This window comes from Ursus americanus, chromosome 10 (genome assembly GCF_024610735.1).
Source record: "Ursus americanus isolate L20-20 chromosome 10, mUrsAme1.1.p, whole genome shotgun sequence".
Taxonomy (NCBI): domain Eukaryota; kingdom Metazoa; phylum Chordata; class Mammalia; order Carnivora; family Ursidae; genus Ursus; species Ursus americanus.
Window position 1 is genome coordinate 13,084,881 of NC_142136.1, and position 12,025 is coordinate 13,096,905.

The window sequence follows — 12,025 nt, forward strand, 5'->3', positions numbered from 1 at the left end:
TAGCAGTTAAGCTAGTTGGGATGCAGATGGAGGGGGTGATTTGGAAGCTTTTTCAGAAGAGCTGAGTTTTTTTAAATTTGATTTTTGTTTTTTAAAGATTTTATTTATTTATTTGAGAGAGAAAGAGAGAGCGAGCGAGTGCAAGTGGGTGCAGGGGCAGAGAACCCGGAGCAGACTCTGTACTGAGCGCAGAGTCCGATGTGGGGTCCGAATCCACGACCCTGAGATCATGACCTGAGCTGAAACCAAGAGTCAGATGCTTAATCGACTGTGCCACCCTTAGAGCTAAGTTTTGAAAGGAAGGGAAGAGGAGTGATTATAAAATATTATAATTAATACATTTTTTATTCATATAAAATATTTTATGTACAGGCATTTTTATAACAACTGCATATAATGTGTTCCTCCAAATCCTGTCTTCTGTAAAATTGAGGGTTTTTAACCTTTTATTTTTAATAACACGGATTATGGGGAAAATGGGATCAGATAGGTCCTTCCAAATCAACAGCATTTTGTAAGCAGAGACAGATAAAAGCAATAATAATCCAATAACACAATAACACAATAACACTGACCTTGTGAAACGTGTGTGTGGGTCTATGGACCCAGGATCGGTCTTTTGCAAGTTTATTTTATTATTTTTTTTAAAGCTTTTTTTTTTTTTTTTAAGATTTTATTTATTCATTTGACAGAGATAGAGACAGCCAGCGAGAGAGGGAACACAAGCAGGGGGAGTGGGAGAGGAAGAAGCAGGCTCCTAGCGGAGGAGCCTGATGTGGGGCTCAATCCCATAATGCCGGGATCACGCCCTGAGCCGAAGGCAGACGCTTAACCGCTGTGCCACCCAGGCGCCCCTTTTGCAAGTTTAGAATCCTGGGATTCATACATGGCTCGTTTCCAATAGTGACCAAGTTTCATCAGCATGAACCATATAACCCAGGGTAACGTTCTCTCATCGGTTTTTCTTAACAGGGGGAAAATGTCTGCAGCTTCTTCATCTGTATTTGTAGCTTCCCCAAATAGGCTTAAAATAAATGTTGTGGTTTATGAAGTCATTAAACCAGCCACTGATTGCATTAAAGTCACTTCGATGGTATTTGAAGCTTTTGTCTTAAGATCTTCCTGTATTTCTAAGACTTTTTTTCTTAATGCTGAGAAAAGTTGTTCTTGACTGAATGAAAAACTCTGTACTCAGAAGAAGCAACTCAACTTCTGGATTCTATAAGCATCGTTCCTATTTCTCAATCAGATATGAGCTAATGGGCATTAAAGGAATAGGAGCTCTACCAGAATAGATGGCAAATCATTTTATAAAACCAAGGCATTGGAAACGTGTTCATCTGAATAAGTGGTGTTGTCTTCACAGTTAGGAAAGTGGGCAGACAATATGCTTTACGGCAAGCAATGCTCAAAACGTTTGAAAATCTTCATTTCAAAATGCTTTCAGAGCCTGCCATGGACTGAAATGTCTACCCCCTCCCCCTAATTTGTATGTTGAAGTCCTAACCCCTGATGTGACTGTATTTGGAGATAGGGCTTTTAGGAGGTAATTAAAGGTAAGTGAAGTCATAAGAATGGGTGGAGTCCTGATCCAAAAGGATTAGTATCTTTATAAAAAGAGACACCAGAGGGGTGCCTGGTTCCTCAGTCTGTTAAGTGTCTGCCTTCTGCTGGGGCTCTGATCCCAGGGTCCTGGGATCAGAGCCCCACATAGGGCTCCCTGCTCAGCCAGGAGTCTGCTTCTCCCTCTCCCTCTGCCCCTCCCCCACCACTAGTGCTTGCTCTCTTTCTCTATCTCTCAAATAAATAAATTTAAAAAAGAGAGAAAGAGAGAGAGACCAGAGCTCTTTCTCTGCCCTGTGAGGACACAGAGAAGGAGGCCACCTGCAAGCCAGTAACCTCACTGGAAACCGCCCAGGCTGCCAGCCTCCAGAACTTGTGAGGAAATCATCTCTACTGTTTAAGCCACTGAGTCTCGGATAGTTTGTTCTGGCAGCCTGAGCTGACTCACGCAGAGTCCTTCAGACAGTCTTTTCAGTATCGTCAGGATAGCAAATCTGTCTGAAGAAGGCACATTTGACTTTTAGAATCAGCCAAATGTTGTTTGACGCCAAGGCTACTGAATAAAAATGGGTGCGTGAAAATAAAATAAGAACATTTTTCCAAAAGAAGACAAAAAATAAAATGTGGTTATAAGGTAGAAACATGGCTTTGATTTGTGGCCGTAGATGGGATTTGGGCATAATTACAGAAGTGAGCAAAGGCAGCAACACTGCAAGAATTGTGTGGGCTCCCTGAGAGTTCCTTTGAAGGACAATGTTTACAAATGACTTTTTTCTAGAACAAAGACATATTAATATATAATATCGCAAATTCCAAAATTTTAGGGAATCATAAATAAGTAGAAAAACAGGAATTTGCTATCATACTGTCCCCAAGGATGATGACTGTGAAACTCTTTCAGATTTTGTTCCAGAACCTCCAGCCCCCCTGATATCTACACAAGCACATATACAAGCCCATGTATTTGGGATCACTTTGAACATGATGTTATATATCGTGCCTTTTTTCCATTTAACATAGCATTGTGAGCATTTTACAAGTAATTCAATAGATGCAAAAAAACATAATTAGAAGTGTTTGTATAATATTCCATCATGAATATATCAGTTATTTTTTAAAACTACCTATTGGAAGACATCAAAAACTTTTTACTTTATATTTAATATTACAAATATGAACTTGTCCAAATGAATTTGAAACTTACATGAGGTCTTAAATTCCACTTTAGTTATGGAAAGCTAAGTGTGCCAGTTCCTTTCAGTGGGCGAATTTTTTTTTTAAAGATTTTATTTATTTATTTGAGAGAGAGAGAAAGAAAGCAAGCATGAGTAGGGGAAGGGACAGAGGGAGAGGGAGAAGCAGGCTTCCTGCTGAGCAGGGAGGCCGACATGGGACTCGATCCCAGGACTCTGGGATCATGACCTGAGCGGAAGGCAGATACTTAACCAACCACCCAGGTGCGCCTCAGTGGGCAAAATTTTTTAAAGAAATGAGAATATGGTAGGGACAGGGTCAAGAGTTTTAAAGTAACTACCACATAGACCTTTTTTTTAAAAAAAGATTTTATTTTTAAGTCATCTCTAGACCCAACATGGGGCTCAAACTCACAAACCCAAGATCAAGGGTCACATGCTCCTCTGAGTGAGCCAGCCAGGCGCCCCCAGATAGACCATATTATAATTCCATTTAGGTGGAATTATATCACCACAGTGGACCCTTAATCCTATAATTGGCCCAAGTATTCCCAATGTACCATAAATTTAATCACAGTGGTCTAATGTCTCAGATCAATGTTTCCAACTTTTTGTAATAAACCACTTAATGCAAAATCTATAGCTCTATGAAACCTAATTATGAAGCTTTCTCCTCTTTTTAATCAGTTAATCATAAAGCTCTCTTGTATTTACACTTTAGCCAAAGAAAGACAAATGATACACACCCTCACATTTTCTAACACAGCTGAAGTTTTAGTTTTTATTGAAGGAATAACCACAGAATATAAGTCAGCGTTCACACGCAGTGCCTGTAATCAACCAATAAGAAAACAAAGCAACCAGAATACTGTTTTCTCGTACATTCATTGTTCTATATTGATGAAACTCTTCACAAAAGTTCTATTTATGTGGTTTTTCTCATCTTAAGCAATTTTATGCTTCTATCTTTTGGCAGATCTGGAAGAGAAAGATAAAAACATTGAGAAGGGTGTTTCCATAATCACATCTCACTCTTGGACCAATTTCTGTGTTGCTGGGGTGTGTGACCGTGGGCATGGGGACCCCCGGGCCCAGGAGCTGGGTCTTCTGCCTGGTTTGTTCTTGGAAGATGGGACCACCATCCTCAGCAGTGGAAAGCCCTTCTTGGAGACTGTGAGAGTTTAGCCGATGCTCTGTGCAGGAAGTGAGGTTGCCACAGGCCCCACACTTCCTTCTTCCCTATTTCCTTTTCCAGTCCTTTGGGAAGTAGGTCAGATGTGGATTTTATTGGCTGAGTCTGGACCCTGCCGTGGAACTGGTACCATACACTCTGAAGAACAGGAACCACCAACCGCCCTAAAGTCTCTTAGGTTTGTTCTCTTTCTCACCCTTGGCTGCAGGACTCATCCATCCTTCCCAGGACTTTCTTAATAGTCTCCTAATTGGATTCCTGACTCTGGTTTTTTTTTTTTGTCCTTAGTTATCAGTTCTGTCTTTACAAACTTTATATATTTAGTTTTTTATAGGCTGCAGAATTATAATCCAATCTCTTAGCATGATATTGAAGGCCCTTTGAGATTGGGAGCTTCCTGCTGCAGCCTCTTCTCCAGCCCCATTGCTACCGTACCCCGTGCTCCAGCAGTATTGAAATCATGGGTAGTTACCTGAATGTGTCTTATTCTTGAAGGTTCTACAAGTAAGACTTTGGGCAAGTTACTTAGCTTCTCTGTGCGTTGGCTCATTTAGACATGGGGACTAGGCTAGAATCTGCCTTATAGCATTTGCTGAGGGGATTAAATGAGATAATATGCAGAACAGGCTTAGTTAGAGTAGAGCCTGTCATGTGGTAAGATGCTCAATATACTCTATTATTGGAACCCCTCTCCCTGGACTCGTTTACCTCCCTTTTTGATCTCCCTGATTCCTGCTCACTTTTCAAGATACAGATCAAGTGTCTCTTCCTCTGTTCACTGTTTACTTGCCTCTGTGAAGCAGAGGTCACTGCTTCTGCTGTTCTGTCCTACACTTAGGACCTACCCCTCACATCATCATTATATCCCTTATGGTTATTCGTTTACGTACGTAGCTCCGTCATGAGACTGTAAACTTGGGCAAGGATCATGTCTTAGTCATCTCACTAGCTTTCACTTAGCACTGACCTTGGCACACAGAAAACGCTTACCTGACTTTTATGGAATGAATTAGGATTGGTTTTCCACAGCTGCTTAGCCCCTTCCCAGCCTGGCACCTGTGTGTAAGGGTGGGTGCTGGGCTCAGCTGGATTTCAGGCAGAGCTGTGTGAGGCGGTCTCTGAGAGCCTGGCCACGGAAAGACATTGCAAAGGCATGCAGCTGACTTCTACATCCCCAGAAAGCACCTCTCAGCAAATTTCTCTGTGCTGAATGCAGCATAAGGGCCACACTGCAGTGCGCAAGGGGAAACAGATTTGGAGCCTGTACCTTTCACCTGACAGAGGCCTGATTTACTGTCTCCAAGACACGCGAGTTGATCCTGCACCAGTGAGAATATTTTCACTGAACTTTGATGTGAAGCTCTAAGACCTGGATGTTGAGGTGGGAAGGAGCATTTGTGTTGTTTTCAAATATTGCAGTTCCTTCTTATTGCCAAACAAAGTTGTCCATGCAGCACTGCCAGCCCTCCATAAATCTCCTAAATAGTTCTTACTTAAAATCTGATATAATTCCAAAATGTCCTTAAAGATGATTAGAATATAGCACAGGAATACCTTGCCACAGAGAAATCTATTTAAAATCAGTTCAAAGCTGATTTTGAAAAATTGCAAGAAGGGAAAATATGTAAAGTAGGGAAAATGTGCTATAAGGAGAAAAAAAAATGTGTGAGAGACTATCACTCCCTGAGAGAGCTGTAATCAGATTCCTGAGCTCTGTTGAAAGGACGATATTGGCACTTCAAAGTTTTTTAAAATGTCATTGAATTCTGAGGCTTAAGAACGAGGTGCCAAGTAGACGATAAAGATTATTTGAGGGTAAAAAAAAAGAAATATTTGATATTAGGAGCCTTTAAGGAGTACCTTCACTGTACTATAAAGTTATTAAAATAGTACAAATATACGATTTTTAAAACAACCTGTAAGATAATAAAGAAATAATTTTAAGCCAAAAATGAAGGCAATTACAAATTGTCTATACAGAATGATCTCAAGTATGGAAAATGCATAGTAAGAAATAGAGAGTTGGTCACACCATTATGGCTCTTGCCTCTTAGTAGGTTTGGAATAATAATGCCCTTGTCCTCCTCTTGGCTTTTATCAACTTACCAAATTAAATTAAATTAAAACATTTAGTATTAATTCTGGCAAAATTATCTTTGACTCACACTTAGAACTGAAAACTTGCCAGGGAGCTATTTGCTCTTCTGGAATATTCCTTCTTTGAGGGGCAACAGAGGTCTTGGGAGTATAGATTCAGAAATGACTGCCCGGTAGTCCAGCCCTGCTGGGGGAATGTATTTGCAGCATTTCAGGTGAATAGTTGTTGGGTCTTGGGACCAGATGTGGGAAAACTTTAGTTTCCTGTTTCATGTGGGCACCTATTTCATATCCCAACTTCCCACACCTCCTATGAGAGCCTTAAGGTTTGGGTCAGCTAGTGACAACTTGGGGGAGAAGGTGGGCAAGCTGTCAATGAAGAGGAGGAAGTTCAAGAGGGGCAAGAGTGCAGGATAAGATGGGAACCAATGGGACAACAGAAGTTGACTGAGAGATGGATGGATTTGGGAGCTGATGAAAATGTGTAATGGTTCCATTTGGCCTGGACTGGAGGTAGGGTGAAGGATAGTGCTCTCTGAAAGTTACTCCGAGATTTCTTGCTTGGAGGTAGGTTGTTTTTCTCCTTCTTCTTCCTCTTCCTCCTCCTTCTTCTGGAAAATGAGAAGGACTTCCTTGCTAGTATGAATCGGAGGAAGGTGTCTAGATTCGAGAAGGTTGATGGTGACATTGATCTGTGAGAACATATCTGTATGCTATCTATGCCCATCTCCCCTGGCTTCCAAAGCCCCAGGCTAGGGTCCTCATGCTGCTAGGAAGGGATATCCAAGGGGAAGATAATTTCACCCCACTTGCCCAAACACTTGCTACATTTCAGCCAACCCTTGTCTTTTTTTTTTTTTTTAAAGATTTTATTTATTTATTTGACAGAGACAGCCAGTGAGAGAGGGAATACAGCAGGGGGAGTGGGAGAGGAAGAAGCAGGCTCCCAGCGGAGGAGCCCGACGTGGGGCTCGATCCTGGAACACCAGGATCACGCCCTGAGCTGAAGGCAGACGCTCTAACGACTGCGCTACCCAGGCGCCCCAACCAACCCTTGTCTTTGACTCAGGAGAATTGTGTAAAAAATACTTTCCATCCTATAAGGTTGGATGGCCAGTGAGAATGGTGCTGAGGTCCTGGTCTGATCACATGATTCAGACAGGTGGTTATAGGTGCCTCTGCTCCTTGAGAATTGCGGGGACTGTAGGCAAGTCACTCAACAGATGATGTTGGAGCCCCTGTTACATCTTAGGCCCTATTCTAGACAATGAGAATAGAGTAGTGAGTAGTGGTCACATAGTCTTTGTTATAAGGAATTGGTTTGATGAAATATCACTTTGTAAGAGATGATGGGGAAAAAGGTCATGATGTTCTTTAAGCGGAATTGTTTACAGTTGAACATCGGAGATAGGTGTATAAGGGAAAGAACATGAACCCTGGCATCAAATAGGTCAAGGGGTGTTTCTGGGTCCTGACCTCAAAAGCAATGTAATCTTGAGCAAGTTATTTGAACTCTGTGGGTCTCATTTCCCATTTTAAAATGGATTATTACAAAAAGTCAAAATTAAACTTGCCTAGATAATGCGAAATTATTTTGCAAATGTATGGCTTTCTATTGCTTCATATCTTCACTAATGCTTGGTAATGTCAGACTTCTTGGTCTGACGTTAGGTAAATCTTTGCAGGAAGATAATATCAAACAGAGCCTCCGATTCCTCCACAATGTTTAATATATATTCTCAGTATGAAACAAATAGATAATTTTACATTCAAGGAGACAAGAACTGACCAAAAACCCCAGAGAAACAGACAAAATAGAATAGATCTATGGTGGTCCCAGCTAGTGAAGGTATTATGGGCTTTAGAATAACTATGCTTAATATACTTCAAGGAAGATTGAGGAAGAGAATTTAAAATTATTTTAAACATAAAAGTGGAAATCATAGAATTGAAAAATACAACTAAAAGAATAATGGATTGCACACTTAAAATGGTTTTAAAATGGTGAATTTCATGTTATGTATATTTTTACCATGAAAAGGAGAGAGCAATGGATGGGTTTAGCAGGAAATTAGACATTGCTTAAGAGCTTCTTCGTGAACTGCAAGAAAGATTGGAAGAAAATATTCAGACTAAAACACTGAAAGAAACCAGAAGATAGAAAAGAGTGTAAGAAATCTGTGGGGTGTGGTGACCAGGTCTAATCTAAGTGAAGCTGGAATCCCAGAAAGAGAGGAGAGGGAATGTGGTGGAAGCCAATAGGAAGAAAAATTGGCCAAGAATTTTCCAAAATTGAAGAAAGATAATACTAATTCAGAAAGGGCTGTGAACCTCAGAGGATGAATAAAAAACCCTCACTGTTGTGTACTGGACTCAAAGCACTGAAATGAAAGACAAAGAGATAATTTTACAAATAGCCAGAGGCAAAAAAGGACACATTGCCTGTACCTTCTGGACAGAAACAATGAAGCCATAAGATAGTGGAATGGAACTTGCAATTATGAAAGGAAATGATTGTCAACCTAGAATTCTATATTCAGCAAAATATCTTTTTTTTTTTTTTTAAGGTAGGCTCCAGTGGAGCCCAATGTGGGGCTTGAACTCACGACCCTGAGCTAAGATCAAGAGTTGGAGGCTTGGGGCGCCTGGGTGGCACAGCGGTTAAGCGTCTGCCTTCGGCTCAGGGCGTGATCCTGGTATTCTGGGATCGAGCCCCACATCAGGCTCCTCTGCTATGAGCCTGCTTCTTCCTCTCCCACTCCCCCTGCTTGTGTTCCCTCTCTCGCTGGTTGTCTCTCACTGTCAAATAAATAAATAAAAAAAATCTTTAAAAAAAAAAAAAAGAGTTGGAGGCTTAACCAACTGAACTACCCAGATGTCCCTCAATAAAATGTCTTTTAAAAATGAAGACAAGGTAAATATTTCTTAACAGGCAAAAACTAAGATAATTTGTCACCAGTAGGAGGACAGTAGAAGATTCTACAAGGGTTCTTCAGACAGGAGGCTAAAAGTGGGTTTTCAGACAGGAGTAAAATGATTTCAGATGAAAGCATACAAATGCCCAAAAAATAAAGAGAAAAGGAAATACATGTGAGCAAATTGAAATGGATATTGATTGTATAAATCCAAACATAATAATGACGTGTGGCTCTCAGAGGGCCGTGCCCTCGGCTGGGGAGCAGTGCCCTCCGCTGGGGAGCCATATTGGTACGAACAAGAACACCTGCTTCTCCTCCTCTACTCCTGACTTCAGCCCCCCTGGAGGCACGATTCCTCTAGGTGGAGTCACCTCCTGTAAATGCAGAATGTTCATGGCCTTCTGGAAATCGAGAGGGAGCCAGGGGGCAAACAGTACCTGTCTCAGCCAGGCTGCCTGCCTTTCATGATCGATTCTCCTGCTGCTGTTGCTCCCTGCCTGTATGACCTGCGAACACCCTGGTGACCTCCCATCTTCCAGAACTTTGGCTTCTCTTAGATCTCCAGTTATGCTGAAAATTGGTCTCTGGCTGTCTGATCTCAGTCTCCGACACCACTTCTTTTCTTCTTCCTCTAGGAGGGACCAGCAGAGCCCCGAGGTTGCGCACCGCCAGGGGGGAATTCGGACAGTATTCTCGGGAAAGGCATCGTTGGCAGGCCCTTATCAATCATAAAGTATTAATGGCACCCTCTAGACTTGGGCAACCCCCCACTGTTACAGCCATTGTACTTGAAAGTGGGAAATTCTGCGAAGCCTGAAGTGCAAGTCAGTTGAGAATTTTTTTCTTTTCACACGTTTTTTGGCTTGGCGGGCTGTTTGGATGTGGCCACCATCTCCTCCCTTCTTCTTGTAATAGCTTGCCTTCTGGTCTTTTTGGGTCTGCTAATCATAGCACCCATTCTTCTGGCCGGAGTGGTAGGCAACTGACTTGCTTGGTCCCTCCTAGTTCCCACTGAAGACGGACATGTGACCCTGGACAGGCCAATCAGAGCCCTCTGCTGGGATTTTCTATGCACACACTGGCAGAAAGATGCTCTCTTTTTGCCATGGCTTTGCCGATCTGGGGCTGTCAGCCTGCACCTGCCTAAGGCTGCCCTTGTATGTACCATAAGGAATAGGAGGGACTCAGGCCAAGTGCTGGGGAGAAAGAGACACACACACACACACACACAGAGAGAGAGACAGGGACAGAGAGACAAGACAGAGATTAGAGAATAGAACTGTATTATTATATAGAATAGAACCATATTATCATATATAAGACTTTACAGGCCCAGGTTTGCTTCAGATAGTTTTCCCTGAGTTTCCATCTCTTGTAGAACACCCCTGAAAGCAATAACTTCTTGGTACCTTAGGCATTTCTTGCAAAGGGCTACAACAGTAAGCACGAAATGCACATTACTTAGTAAGCCCGTGAAATGTGGGGCTGCAGAGCTGGGGCAAAGTCTTTGGCAGACGATTTTAAATCAAGTTAAAGTAACATATGTGTGACAACAGCCAGCACACGCGCCCCGCCAGCCCCTGCGGAGAGCGCCAGCAGAAGGGAACCTTTGCAGATGGACTAAAAGCATTCCAGCCAGCGTGGGCTGTCATTTCCACCCTAACCTTCCCCAAGCATAAAGACCGGCCTCGTTACTACCCTGGGACCTGCCAAACGTTTTCTGAGAGGACGAGGCAGAGGCAGGACAAAACGTCTCTCGTTTTTGTTGTCCGCTGAAATGGATGGAGAGCTGACTGTTCCCACGCTGCGGAGGGTCCGCGCCAGCTGACACGCCGGTTGCCATGGTGCCCGAGTGCACTCGGCGGGCCTGGAAATCTCTGCACCTGTACCTGTAAAATACCATGGACCGGAAGCTTATTTTCGTGATTAAGGGTGTTGATCAGGCATTAACAGCCCAGGAGAGCATTCTGCTGACCCGGGATGTGACGCCTCTGCAGGTCAAGTGCGAGCACTTTCCGGATGCACTGGAGCAGAGAGTTCAGTGTCGTTTAAAAGCATTTACTGAGAAGCAGTGGGTGTTAGGTCCCGCAGGCAGGAGCACAGGAAAGGTGGAGATCTTGCCCTTTGGGCAGGGAGGCCAGACGGCAGTGGCTGAAGGGTGGGCATGGAAATAGAGTGAATCATAAAGAGCACAGCTTTGCTGGTGTTGGAAAGCCACCGGTGGAGAGAGAAAATGACTTGCAGAAATTTCACGGTGTTTGCTGTTGCGGTGTGGAATGCCAGGATGGTCAGGGTGGCGGTCAGACAGTACCCACCTGGGTCTCTTTCTTCCCATGCCCTGTATGGTCGCCCTGGTCCAGGGCCTCATCACCAACTTTTCCTGGATATCGCAGTTGACCCTAACTGTTCTCCCTGGAGTCAAGGGTCTTCTTCTCTGAACTACCCTCTGTCTAGGGGGGTGGTGTCATTCTAGGGTTCCCCAGGATGCTCCCCTGCTAGGGAAACTTCAGTGGGTCCCTTCTGCCGTCAGCACAGTATCCAAGGTTCTCCATGACTTTACGTGACTCAACTCTCTGGCTCTGTCTCCTACCCCTCTACTTTATACATTTCGGTTTGGCCAGGTGGAACCAGGTACTTGCCTGCAATATCTTCCCCATATCCTTGAAACCTGGAATCCTCCAAGGCACCAATCACCGCAAATGCTTCCATGGGTCCTTCTGTCTTCCTCTGCAGACGTAATATCTCTCTGTCCCCATTCTCTTTTTGCAAGGTGCTTGTCGGTTGTCTAGAATTAGAATTCTTTCCTAATTCTTTGCGAGCATCTGGAGAGCAGGACCATGCGCATTCGTCTTTGTATCGCACGTGCATTCCAACATAGTTCCTTATTTTTGGTGCTCAGTCACTGTGATGGGTAAATGAACAAATGGATGAATGCATCTTGGGCATAAATTATTATATGGATAATGTTTGAAATAGGGTCTAGCCATGACTCTCATACAAATGTAAAAAACCACACACCAGAGATTTTATTTAATTCATTAATTAATGAGGAAACCAGTAAG

General features: G+C 43.1%; 1 long non-coding RNA gene across 1 annotated transcript in view; it reads left to right on the top strand.

The window, feature by feature from the left end:
- Positions 1-12,025, top strand: part of LOC123800952 (uncharacterized) — a 35,790-nt gene that overhangs the window by 2,746 nt on the left and 21,019 nt on the right. The gene's annotated exons all lie outside the window — the stretch shown is intronic.